Source organism: Cyanistes caeruleus, chromosome 1, assembly GCF_971803275.1.
Source record: "Cyanistes caeruleus chromosome 1, bCyaCae1.hap1.1, whole genome shotgun sequence".
Classification (NCBI taxonomy): domain Eukaryota; kingdom Metazoa; phylum Chordata; class Aves; order Passeriformes; family Paridae; genus Cyanistes; species Cyanistes caeruleus.
Window position 1 is genome coordinate 91,897,988 of NC_141701.1, and position 13,035 is coordinate 91,911,022.

The window sequence follows — 13,035 nt, forward strand, 5'->3', positions numbered from 1 at the left end:
TCAATCAAGCAGAGAAGTGTCAACCTTTGTTTCTCCTTAGAACATGCAGATGCTCAGTCCTGTTGATGCACTGCCTGCCTCTTCTCTGCCTTATCTCATAAGGTTTTTAGATCTTGACAAGTCAGTGATGGTTTTCTTTGCTTTTTTTTCCCCTGCTGAATCTGATGATTTTTTTACTCTGCTTCCAACCAGTACCTCTACTGACCTAACAAGCTCACCTCTGTGGTCCCTCTTTGTTTCTGCCTTCTTGCCTATTAAAATCTCTCACCTCCATCTTAAAATGAGAGTGACAGCAACAGCTCATCTCTGGTAAAACTGAACCCTGAGTCACATAAATGGTTCCAGTGGTACCGTTTGTTTTCATGGTCAACAAACGTTCAAGGGCCCATATCTCCTCCAAGGCTTCCCCTCATGGTTTGAATCCCATGCAGACGTATCTCTTTATGAAAAGTATCTGCTCAGCCTGCTTATGCATGAGGGCTGAAAGCACATCCAAAGAGACAGAAGGAATGATTCCCACCTTCCTTACCCCCCATGCAGTGTGAGCCATGGCTATGGTAAGCTGGAAAATCAGTAATTTTAAAGAAATTCTGCTTTTGCACAAATACTGAGGGTTATATATGAGGGTATGTGATTAGGATTTCAGAGATAGATGAAACTATTGGATAAATAGTACTGGGTACTGCTGTGCTCTTATATTTCACATTTAATATCTCTCTTGATAACTAACTACGCTGAAAACCCAAAGCCATGGCTGTGGTTGGGGATAATGTATGTGCCAAAGTTCAAAGAGCTACATCAATTCTCTAAGGTGTTAAAACTGCCTAAGAAACATAACAGAAAGTGTGCAGTTTTGTCCCCTGCCCCATTTTCTAAATTTAAACCTTAATTACAAAACAAAATTCAGCAACTTCATCCTGGGTCCTTCAAGGAATATGTAATAATTTGGACAAAATGTCAACAGAATTATGAACATTCTGCAAATGCCTTGTAAAATTAAAGTATTTTAATTATGGGAATCTCCAGAATGGAAAGCAGAGGATTCTCTAGCAGTGGTAACAAGTGGTACTGTAGTTAGTCCCTATTATCCTGCTTCACAAGACTCTGTGGTGTGCCACTGTCCCGTGAGCTACACAAAACTTGTGCATGCATCCCTCTCAGCATTGCTGTGGCAAGGAGAGGGGGGAAAAAAACTTCCTTCAGCTTTAGTGCAAAGACTTCCTTGGTGGATAGGCAAGTAATATTTATTCTGGCTGTAGTATCCCTTTTAAAGGTTACATATTGCTGTGCCTGGAAACTCTACTTAATGGCTGTGTGTGTGTGTGTGAGAGAGAGAGAAACTGTGACAGATGGATTATAGAGATTGATTACACTGGACATTTTTATGTACTTGTAACCTGATCAAAAATATTTCATTTTTATATCCATGTATTCTTTGAGAAGTAAAATAACAGCAGCCTCCTCCCCAACTCCCCCCGCCCAAACAACCCCCCCAAAAAACTCCTCAAACCCACAAGACCCTGACCCCAACCAACAAAAGCAAAACACTAGCAGAGATGCAAAAGAATATGAGATGAAAATGGCATTATTTATATGAGCACCTACCTCACCTCAAAATGGCACTGCAGTGAGTTGCACCACTAAGAGCTCTCCAAAACCTCCCCATGTGAAACTTCTGCAGGAAGATGTGGAAGCTTTCAGTCTGGCTCAGAAGGGAGAGCCCACCTGTAGAACTCACAAATTGAGTATCTTCACATCTCTGGGCTTATGAGCTGAGTACCTCTTTTTCCTCCAGCTTGTGTGACAGAAATGCAACTCATCTTTTCTTACCTGTCTCCTCATCCAAGGAGAATCAGCATCAGCAAGATTCTCAGAAATTTGTACACATTGTTTTCCTTCCTGTTTCAAAGAGTCAGGAAGATTACAGGGTAACTGTTCTCCAAGCATTAGGCCACTTCTGCTTCTTTTTTTCCAGAGCAGCTTTCTGTAAACAGTTCTTTTTTTTTTTTCTTTTTTTTTTTTTTTTTAATTAAAGCACTTCCATTCTCAGAGAGATTGTTTCGATCTGGATGTTTAGGCAACGTTTTTGTTGTTTCTTATTTAAAAGTGCTCATCCGTACTCAGTCATGGCAGGGACTGAGCACAGCATTACTTAGGTGTCTGCCTGGGGTGTATATGTGTGTATGGATGTGTCCTATTTTTGAGCTATTTTAACTTATGCTTCATATTCTAGTGCTTTCTGATAAGTAGAGTTTATGTCAGAATAATTGGCCTGAGGATTTTTCTTTCCAGTCCAGTACATTTCTGAGGTACAGCTACATGGGAGATAATGGAAATGCCTCTGGAGTATCTGTCTGACAAGGGAAATAGCAAGAGTAAGGAGTGAACACAAAACAGGGACCTTGTCAAAGAGTGTGCAAGTGAATCAGTCCAATCACTCACTGTGGGTGACGTATCTGAACAAATTGAAGCTGACACAATGGTCAATTTGACTGAAAAAAGTATAATTTTGGATTAGGGTGAACACCTTTAATCTGTCAATTGTGGCAGTCTTAAACCTGTAATTGAAAGAGCACAGCACTGCTTTACTCCAGATGTCAGTCAAAACCATTCACTCTCCTCTGATCACTGATCAGTTTGCAGTCTCTTCTGCATTTACTGATTAGGCTCCTAAATATATCCTTTTTTAGGCAAGATTCTTTGCTTTACCTAAAGAAAATATCAATCTAATAAGAGCAGCCCTTCAGAATAACACTTTGATTCACCTGATTTTCAAGCAGATGGTATTCAGGGCACAGGAAACAACAAAACAGAGCATCGCCATGTGTTTAATTTTAGCTCTTGCTCCCTGAATTGTCGTTTGAGCTATAAAACACTATCTTACTTTTAGTGTGCTTGTGTGCCTTGCCATTCCAGAATTGAAGTTGTGCCTCTCTAGTGTAATTCAGAATAGGGTGATTTCTGCCCTGGGAGCACCACTCCCAGAAGATGGTTGAGTTTCCAGCCCACCTTACTTGTCCCACCTGTCCCAGTCTGGGACAAGTAAGTGAATGATTTCCGTAGGCATCTTACCCTCAAACCTATCTGTGAAATTACAGACCAAGGATAGTGACTCATGAGAAGTAAGGATATATTAACAGCTTCAGGAGAAGAATTACTCCATCCCTGCCCACTTGCATGCAGATGGTTCTATGATTTATCAAGAGAAATGGTCCATATGCTGCTCACAGTCTCCTGAGACTTTTACCCTAACATCACCTCTTCCAATGTTTAGATTAAAGCAACATGAAATGGAGAATAAAATTAGCTTGACCTTGCAGTAAGCAAGGAGGTATCAGAATGACTTGCTACATGAGAGGCTGTTCACTTCTTTGGAGTGTCTCAGGGAAATTCAAGATCAGGATCATGGAATTTTCTGAGTTGGAAGAGACCCACAAGGATCATTGAGTTGGGAGTTTCCTTATCTTAGCTCATGTTTCCAGTGAGCTATACCCAACATTAATGTCCTTCTCTGAATACTGAACATAACATTCTCCACAGCAGTTTGAATTCTAGCCTCTTTAATTTTATGGTCATCACTGATACCATTGTTTTAAATGTTTGCTGCTGTCGCAGCTCTAGAGGCAAAAGGAGATGGGAGCCTCTTGTCATTATTAACAGCAATGTTGCCTTTGTGAGGCAGGCCACAGGGAAGTACTGAAGAAAAAAGCAAATTCCCATTCCCTGGCAGGAGAATACACAGCAAAATATTAAAGTAGCTAAGCAAACTCATTTCTTCAGTATGTGAGGTTGAAATAAACAGGCAAAGAAGCATCCCACCCTCCGGAGTTTCTCAAGAGTAAATCATCCAAACTATTATCCATGCTCTACTCTGTCATTATTCTCTGCCTGTCAGCTCCTTGTAAGGGCTGCCTGTTCCACCCCTCTTGTGTTATTGTGGTTGCCATGCCCTCCTCTCACCAGCTCCTATCAGTTATAATGACACAGTGAGGGGAAAAAACCCACAGTCAGGCTTCCAAATTACCAGGAATTAGAGTAACAACAATAAATTTGCTTTAATTTTTTTTTTTAAAAACAACCAACCCCCTCCCCCAACAACAACAACAACAACAACAACAACGAAAAAAAAAACCTAAAAAAACCCCCAAAATAAAAACCCAGAATAAAATAACCAAAATGAGAGAGTGAAAGAATTTTGCAATCTGTAGATGATTTCTGCTTCTGGGATTGCATACATCATTAAGATTTATAGGTCAGTCCAGAGCTTAAAGAGCAGATGTTTTCTCATTATTTATCTTCCTAGCTAAGGCAGAAGATTCCTTTTTAAGGAAATCTGCGTAACACATGCAATGGAAATAGATCAGGTCCTACGATCAGCCTTTCTAACCAGCTCATAAAGGGTGAGCTGAGACACCCATCAAAGAGAGGTTCCATTTTACCCTCCATAACAGAAAGAAATGTGCTCACTAGTGTCTGATACTGAAAATGTCAAATAACAGAACTGAATTTTACCTCTTATCTGGCTGTCCTCTGACTATAGCTATGAACATTCGAAGAGTATCTTGTATGAACAGTCAACTGGCTAGTAGGCTTCAGCTTCTGAACTTCATCCCAATACCTGGATTTCTGAGCTTTAAGCAGAAGAGCACTTTGATCAAAGTACTGCTCTCAATAATATCATGGCTATACATGCTCTTTGTAAAGCACAAGCTGTTAGTGTTGTGCTGCAGTCCCAAAAGGCAATGTCACTTCGACAAGCATCTGTCCTCAGCAGAGCCCTTCTGGACTTTTTACTTAAGTAGGCACAGAAATGATGCAGCTTTCAAGGATCCACTTTTCTAACCATTGCGCCCCTTTGCAGGCCAATCACTGGGCACTTTGGAGGCAATTTGCACAGGTCATCTTCTGTTGTGAAGTTGGAAAGGAAAAATCAAAATGAAAAATACTCAAACAAAATATTCAAACACAATATTCCAAGAAGTGGAATTCTGAATTTTCTTCTTGCATCCCTTCCATCAAAAATACCTGATTCAGAGCTATAGAATATCCTTCCCACCTTGTAACATTCTTCCAAAATATGTGAGTTCTACACATTTAGAAACTCTGTAATTTTTTGCATATACTCTTTGGTCTTTTTTGTCAGTGTAATTGGTCTGAATAGGAATCTCACACATTCCCAAAGCTGCTGGAACTGTGTCTGACTTTTGAAGTGTTTCTAAATCCAGGGTCACAGAATGGCTTGTGTGTGAAGATCCTCTTTCTGACTGCTTTTCCCTTGAAGAGATGCCTCTGCAATTCTCCTGCTCCAGGCCTTAAAAGCACTGCTGAGACAGCTCATGCCTGAGGAACCTACTCGAGGCCACACACCTCCGGGGTGATAGATTCACTTTAGAATCAAAAGTAATTAAGAGAAAAAGGAGCACAGGCCTGCAGAGTGGCCTCACTATCAAACAACACCAGCAATAAGGCTCTTCAAGTAAATCATCAAAAGCCTTCCTAATCCTCTCCAGAGCCAATGCCAAATCTTCTTCTCGAGACTCTATGGAATCTTCTTTCCTCTGCAGATGTTAAGGCATGGAATGAATTTGTCCCTTCTCCTGAGATCTCAATTTCTTATAGCAGCCACCCTGCTTCTCAGCGTCTTCAGGCAATTAAAGCTCAAAACCCATTGCTGATGACCTGGAACAACCAGTTCCCTGGAGCCTGCCTGCCCTTTTAGCAAAACTTCTGCTCTGAGAAATACCACCAGTGACCCTCACAGCAGGTGTGATGGTGAGGTGCTGTGTGAGATTTCAACGCTAAGCAGGGATCTGGCCAAGCTGGATCAACAGGCCAAGGCCAATTTTATGAGGTTCAAGAAGGAGAATGCCATGTCCAGCACTTTGGCTGTAATGCCCTGACAAGTTCAAAGTAGACAGGACCAAAGACAGGAGTACAAAAAAACCCCAAATCATCTTTCATGGTATGAGGGAGCCCCCCAGAAAATAAACCACCTGCAGCATAGGCCTGAGGTCCACTAAGGAGAAAGCCCCAGGGTCAGCATTAGACACAGGCACACCTGTTTGTTTCTTACTGTATTTAGTACTGGTGTGGCCTCACCTTGAGCACTGTGTGCAGTTCTGAGCACCACGATTTAAGACAGACGTGAAGGTCCTTGAATGTGTACAATGGAGGGCACCAAAGCTGGAGAGGGGACTGAGAGGCATATCCTGTGAGGAGTGGCTGAGGACTCTGTGCTTGTCTAAATTTGAGAGAAGGAGTTTGAGGGGCAACCTCACTGCTCCCTACAGCTTCCTAAGGAGAGGAAGTGTAGACTGAGGTTCTGAGCTCTCCTCCCTGGGATCTAGGGACAGGACATGTGGGAATGTTGTAAAGCTGCATCAGGACAAGTTTGGACTTGACATTATGAAGAGGTTATTTACCAAGAGGATGGTCAAACCCTGGAACAGCCTTCCTAGAGAGGTTGATGCCCTGAGCCTGTCAATGTTTAAGAGGCATTTGGACAATGCCCCTAATAGAATGTTTTGACTCTTGGTCAGCCCTGCAGTGGTCAGGCAGTTGGAATCAGTGATCGTTGTATGTCCCTTCCAACGCTACTCTTCCATTCCGCTCTACCAACAACACAGCTCAAACAAAGAGGGGGGCCCAGGCCTGAGCTGAGATGGACCTCTTGGGTCCATGGGAAAAGGGTGAATGGATGCCACAAGTTAGGCTAGTCATGAGCATTAAGGGCCATTAGTGACCTCAGGTCTCTGGCATCCATCACAGGGCATTGGTCTGTCTGCTTTTAGGTAACCCAGTGAGGTAGTGCAACCAGCCTGACCTCTCAAGATCACCCATGGCAGATTCACTTTTACAATTTAGTTGGAATTTGCTTAGATTAGCTGGGTGGTGTAACTGTCCCACTGTAGATCTTACTACCTGTCTCTCCCTGGGGAAGTATGATAACAGTTCTGTACTTGTGACTCATGCTCTGCTGGATTTTCCTCTAGGTATACTGCATGCTCTCTTTAGTTCCACAAATTCCAAAGTTTTCCTCAGTCATTCTCAGAGCAAATTACCCTCTGGTTCTTGTCTTTAACCTTTTTCCTATGTATTTGCATAGTGGCTCAATGAGCCATCTGTAGTGCCAGTCTATCCATGCTCTGTTCTACTGTGTCATGAGGAGGTAAAGAAAACACATTAAAAAGCTGTAGTCAGTGCTGTGTGCCAGCTGCTAGTGTCCCTTGGAAAATATTTGTGCTGTTTGTTACTGACATGAAAGTTCTCTTGGTAACTGGAGTGCTGCTTATAGTTCTTCAGGATTCCTTCCCTCTTTGGCTGCCCCAGAGAAATGTGCTGTATGGGCCAATATGAGCATTCAGCTGAGCTGATCCGGTCCAGTACTTCTCTGTATTAGGCAAAAATGTTGTTTTCATTACCAGTCTTTAACTCTTAAAAAAAAATTTGAAAAAATAATCCCTGCAACTGTAACTGTTTCTCATAAAGTCCACATTGCATAAACAGTTGCCCCAGGTCCTGGGAACAGCAGCCCGTTCACACATGGACTGCACCACAAAAGCAATGGCTCACAGTGGTCAGGCCAGGGCAGAACAAGGACGTGCTCTCTGTAAGGGACAGATGGTATCTATTTAGCTAAACATTCTTCCACCAAGGCTGTTTTAACGCCCAGATAATTTTTATCAGCTTCTTATCACATTTGGGAGCCCAGCATGCTTCTGATAGAGGCTGTGTAAGTGCTTCCCAGAGAGTGCTGCAGTTTCAGGGTTCAAGGCAGCATATCAGCATGAAGAGGAGGTGTGTGGATGTGGAGGGGTGGAATAAAAACAACCCCATGCCATGTTTGCTGATTTTGAAATGTTCTTGGATGAATTTCCAGGTAGAATATAGATGCAAGAACGTGGGAGGCCTCTTTCATCCATACTCAGTTTTTCTATACATTCAGGGCCAGACTGTGAGCCTTTAACTCATCTGTGTCTGCGTGCTGCTTTTTAGGCTGACATGAAGGAGGTCTGCCAGTGCTCTGAGCAACTCAGAGATGCCTCACTGGCATCTGTAGCATGTTATTAAGCCCAAGCTATCCTGGCTCACATCTGACTGCAAAATTCAGTGTAGACATGCAACTTAGCCTGGCACCCACTCCTAGGAATGCTTCTCTTCCCAGATACTTCTGTTGTGAGGACAAGGTGTTACTCATCCTCACTACGCATATCACAGGGTGCCTTACTGTTAGACTGTCAGGCAGAGCTGTCATCTGAAAGCCCCAGTGCAGTGAGGTGATGCAGCCCTGTGCCAGCCCTCTTGAACTGTGACAGTACCACATGTGACACCAGGAGCATGACATCTGCACAGTGTAGCATGCACCAGAGCACCTTGATGTAAAGAGCATTTGGGTGTTCAGAGAGAGCAGAGAGGAAAGTATGGGACACTTATGAAAGGCAAAGAAAAGTCTGTCTCTCTCTCTCCTTTTCTTCACCAGGGAACTGGCTCACACAGTACTACAATAACAAGAGCTGGCAGGCTGCCCAGCATCGCTGTACTTTGGTTGTAAGTGAACTATGAGGCTCAAGCAATCTTCTGGGAAAAGTTCACACCAAATGTATTGTATGTTATGTTTTCCCCTCATTGTATTTTTTTCCAAAACAGTCTATTATATTCCTTCCCTGTTGCACTGTGGATTTCTTTAAGATCCCCAGGAGCTGCCCCTTTAAAAACCAAACATTTGGGTAATCAAACAGATCTGTTTTTTGAAGTAACAGAGATAAACTAGTAATCCTCCTCTCAGAGCCAGCCTTCAGAATAAAACCCGAACGATTCACTGAATGGTGAGGGTTTCTGTTGATGGGGTTTTTTTCTCAGTTACAACCAAAAGTTAAATTAGAGAAGGAAGTGTGCCATTGAAACACTATCATTATCTATATGATGTACATCTTCCATGGAGTGGAAGCCAAAGCAGAGGGGGCTTTACAAATGCAGTGCAGTAAAAGGAAAAATGTTCCAAAAAGTATGTTCTCTCTTTCACTTGAAGTTTCAAAAAAAGTCTGATGTGGTTTTACATAATGGTCCAGGACACCTCAGACATGACAGCTGTAACTTCCACTGTAAGATGCCTTCATTTACTTTGTCCTGTTCCTCAATATGTTTTTTGCAAGGGGGATAAAAAGACACATTTTTTAAGTTCACAGAAACTATGAACACATTGAACACAATTTAGCTGGCAAGTCAGACCACGGGCAGTTAGTTAGAAACTGAGTAACAAAAGTATGCCATAAGCAGCCCAAGTACATATTCTCCATTGCCCTGCAAATACAGATGTTGTGAATTTATAATTTACTGTTGTTTTTACTGATTTTTACTAATTTTACTATATTATTTCCTAGAAGCCTTTGCTAAGCTCTGTATTGCATTGTGTGAGGAGTTGCACCTATGCACAGGAAGTTTCTTCCTCAGAAGATTTAGGAGATTAGCTTAGGGTGGTTTTGCAGATGTGTTGGCATGGTACACAAAGTAAACTCACAGCAAACATGAAGCAGTTAATTCAGCTTAAATTAGCAGTGGTATCAAGTACCTGTAATTCCAGGAGGCCTTGGTAGGAGTTTTGGGTGTTCAGCACTTTTGAAAGCCAGACTGAAGTTCCTTGCCATGCTTCTGACAAAAAGTCCTTAGAAATTAAAGACAGAAAAGAATTATTAGGTTATCAGTCCAAATTCATCCCAGAAGAAAACCCATTGAAGTCAATGAAATTTCACTGGGGATGGATTTACCATAGCAAGATTGATCCCTATAGTATATTTAGAAGTGCTTTGTCCTATACAGTTTTAATTAGCTCTACATTAGTCAAGGTACTGTACCATTGTTTTAATCAGCTACCCTAGCAGGGAACTGTCTCTAGCTCTCCTTGCCCATATTATCCCTCCCACCCCCGTCCCTTGCTGCCTCCTTCTCACCCCCTCATTATTTTATCTCTAATTTGGCTAATGAATTTCTCAGACAGAGCCTTCTTTCATGTTTGAGAAGGACCTTGCCTGTATTGAGGCTAAAGAAAAAAAAAAGCCAAACCACACTGAGGGCAAAAAAAAAAAGGACCAGAAAGAAAGAGCAAATTCTTCTACTGAGAAAAGCAAAGGTGTCTATGAAGATTTAAACTGTTCTTTGTCACTCCATCAATCCATATATAGCTAGGTCACAGTTTTTCACCCCATATTCTGCATTAAGGTGAGTATGAGTACTTTAGTCTTGACTTTCCAGTTTCAACACTGACTCCCTACATTGTCAGAGCAATTGGTTCTTGTTTCAAACCTCTGCTTTACCACAGTTAAAACAGCCATAATCATTCACGTGTACATGCAAAGAATTTCTCGAGTTGTTTCACAGAAATCAGGAAAGCCTTTTAAGTTCCCTAGTGGAAAAGTACTTGTAATATAAGGCAAAGTACTGTTGCCATCAGTAGTACTGTCTTTTTTTTTAATAATTCTAAAGCAAGCATTAATCTTTTCTCCGAGTTTGCCAATTATTTTTTTACCTTCTCTAATGAAAGTTCTAACAATATAATAGGGAATTTGTAGTCTCTGTACGCTTTCAGTCATATAATTACAACTAAAACAAGTGTGTTGAGAATAACTGCAGAAACTGTGGGTTCAGTGCTGCCTTCTGCCAAAGGAAAAAAAAAAGTCCACAAGTAAGGAAAAAAAACCTCCAAAACCACATTGGACAAGTTACTAAATCCCATCTACGTAAACACGTGTGTGTTCATTTCTGAGTCACCGTATCATTTGACCATGAAAGAAACAAGACAGTTTGCTTGAAGAATGTCAGGAAGACCAGAATATAATTTTTTTAAATGCCATGTTTTCAGTTTTCTTAATGCTCTTCTAAAACAGGCACACACTCACTTTAAAATTAACCACAGAGCTTAATTAAGCTTCTTCTGATTGTGCTGGGAGGGTTCCATGTTGTCTTCCTGTGGTCATTTCATCAGCCAGGGCTTTTCATGTAAGAATGTGCTGCATCCATGTCACAGCATGGGGTCTCATCACAGACACCTGCTCTCAGCCTGTGAACACAGATTTTAATCCCCTTCCCTGCAAAAATGGTGACAGAAGGACATGTTATTTAATTACTCATGCATGCTCTCCAAGACAGGGTCCACAGCTCCACTTGTTTCATATGGCTTGTGCTATTTTTGGGGGGTGATCAAATAGGATGGTTGTTAAAAAAGGAGAAAGCTTCACAATAGACTTCTCTTTGCTATTTGGTGAGAACAATAAATGAAAAGATTGGCAGGATAAGAACAGAGTGGGAACTGAACAAAATCTAGGTATGGTAAATATAGCCATACAATTATTTGTGAGTTCTTCTGCTCTCACTGTGAAGATATGTAAGTTAAGATGTACTGTGCAACTTCACTCTCCCCCACTACAAGATCATGGATCCAGCAAAAATAAACCGTGATAACCATGTCTAAAATACTGAAGAATATGAAACCAACTGAAATTTACTAAAGCCTTTATCTAAGTAAGATCTGCAGTAGTGGTTATGTTTCCCTCAGGTGCTAGCAGAGGAAAAAACAGGAGGAAGATTAAAAAAGAAGTATAAATTTTTAGCTGTGCTTAAGCAACACGTTTGCTAAATCACTCCAGTCAAAATCATTCAGCAATCCCTACAAAATCCTATCATGGACCAAAGCAAAGCACAGCTAAATTAAACGTTATATATTGTATCCGGCAAGCAATCACTGTACTTGCATTCTCATTGCCCTCAGCAGCACCTGCATTCTTTGATCACAGTCCTTTTATGTGCTGCACTGTATACAAAAGACTGAGCCAGCAATTAGCCATTCTACCACTGGGTCCTGAAATCTCTGCAAATGCTTCAGCTCTTTAATGAATTCCTAAATAGAAGGAAGTTGCAAACAAAGTTCAGCTTGTGTATTTTATGCCAGGTTCCCACAGCACTGTAGGTTTTTAGAGCTTAATTAATGACACTTGCATCCTGTATGCCTTCCAGAGTTTTAGTGGAACTTTTACTGGTCACTTCAAACTTTGACATCTTTTGGACAATTGTCCTCAGAATATTGGGCAACCTCCCCAGTCTTTGGAAGGGGAAAAAAAACAAGACATTGCTGCCAATCATGACTCATCTGTATTAACGGGATGAACAAAAACTGGAGGGACAAAACGTGCATCATTTCAAGTAAACTACTCATCAGAAATCCTCAGCATTGTATAGGAACCAAAATGGGTGATGAAAATTAAAACCACAGCCTAATATACCAGCATTTGGGAACTCTGCCAATGCCCCTAATTAAAATTTTGAACTAATCTCTTCAGGGAATCCAAGAAATTCTTTCAGAAAATGGAACAACATTCTTCTATGCATATCCAACTACTTATCCTGTAAGAGGGAATATAAAGGAGATTGTATACGATCAGACAGAGGTCAGTCAAGTGGAAAGGACAGTGTGAAAGCTACAGGAAATGAGCCATCTATGAATGAAAATACTGGAATTCCTTCTTGAACTCTGACTCACATAGTGTAAGATTTTGCTGGTCCTTATCAAAGGATCATTACATCAATGGAAAGTCTTCATTAATTTTAGTGTGATTTTAATCAGTTCCCAAAACAGGAGAATATAAACATAGGTGTTTGTCACATCAAGGTATGCCAACATATCCTTTCTCTTTTTTTCTACCATCATTAGAGAGCCTGGCGAGAGTGGTTCAGGATAAATGAGAAGTGTAGAGATTGGACTGGAGAGGGTCTAAGACAGCCCCTGACATTGGCTTATAGACAATAAACAACAGATCCAGTACTGTTAGAGATGAAATTAGACATGGAAGGATGGAAAGGGCTGGTAATCAGCTGGTAAGTGTAGAGAGAAAGGATGTTGATTAAGTATTTCTTAGAAGGGAAAGCCCAAATCTTCTTTATTGTTTATTAAAAAAAAAAAAAGCCAGAGTAAGATGTTAAGAAGAAAAAACAATTATAGGCAGGTGTGAAGAAGAGAGGAATAAGGTAACTAGAGGAAGTGAACAA

The 13,035-nt window shown here is 41.2% G+C and overlaps 1 long non-coding RNA gene across 2 annotated transcripts; it reads right to left on the reverse strand.

The window, feature by feature from the left end:
- Positions 1 to 984: 984 nt before the first annotated feature.
- On the reverse strand, positions 985 to 6,546 carry LOC111923742 (uncharacterized). Of its 2 annotated transcripts, XR_002861251.2 has the most exons (5): positions 6,423 to 6,546; positions 6,100 to 6,195; positions 4,513 to 4,631; positions 1,606 to 1,725; positions 985 to 1,166 (listed from the first exon to the last, which is right to left on the reverse strand). It is a non-coding gene; the product is annotated as an uncharacterized LOC111923742 (long non-coding RNA). The 2 variants fall into 2 exon arrangements; XR_002861250.2 differs by lacking the exon at positions 6,423 to 6,546 and having other exon boundaries at positions 6,100 to 6,405.
- Positions 6,547 to 13,035: the final 6,489 nt, after the last annotated feature.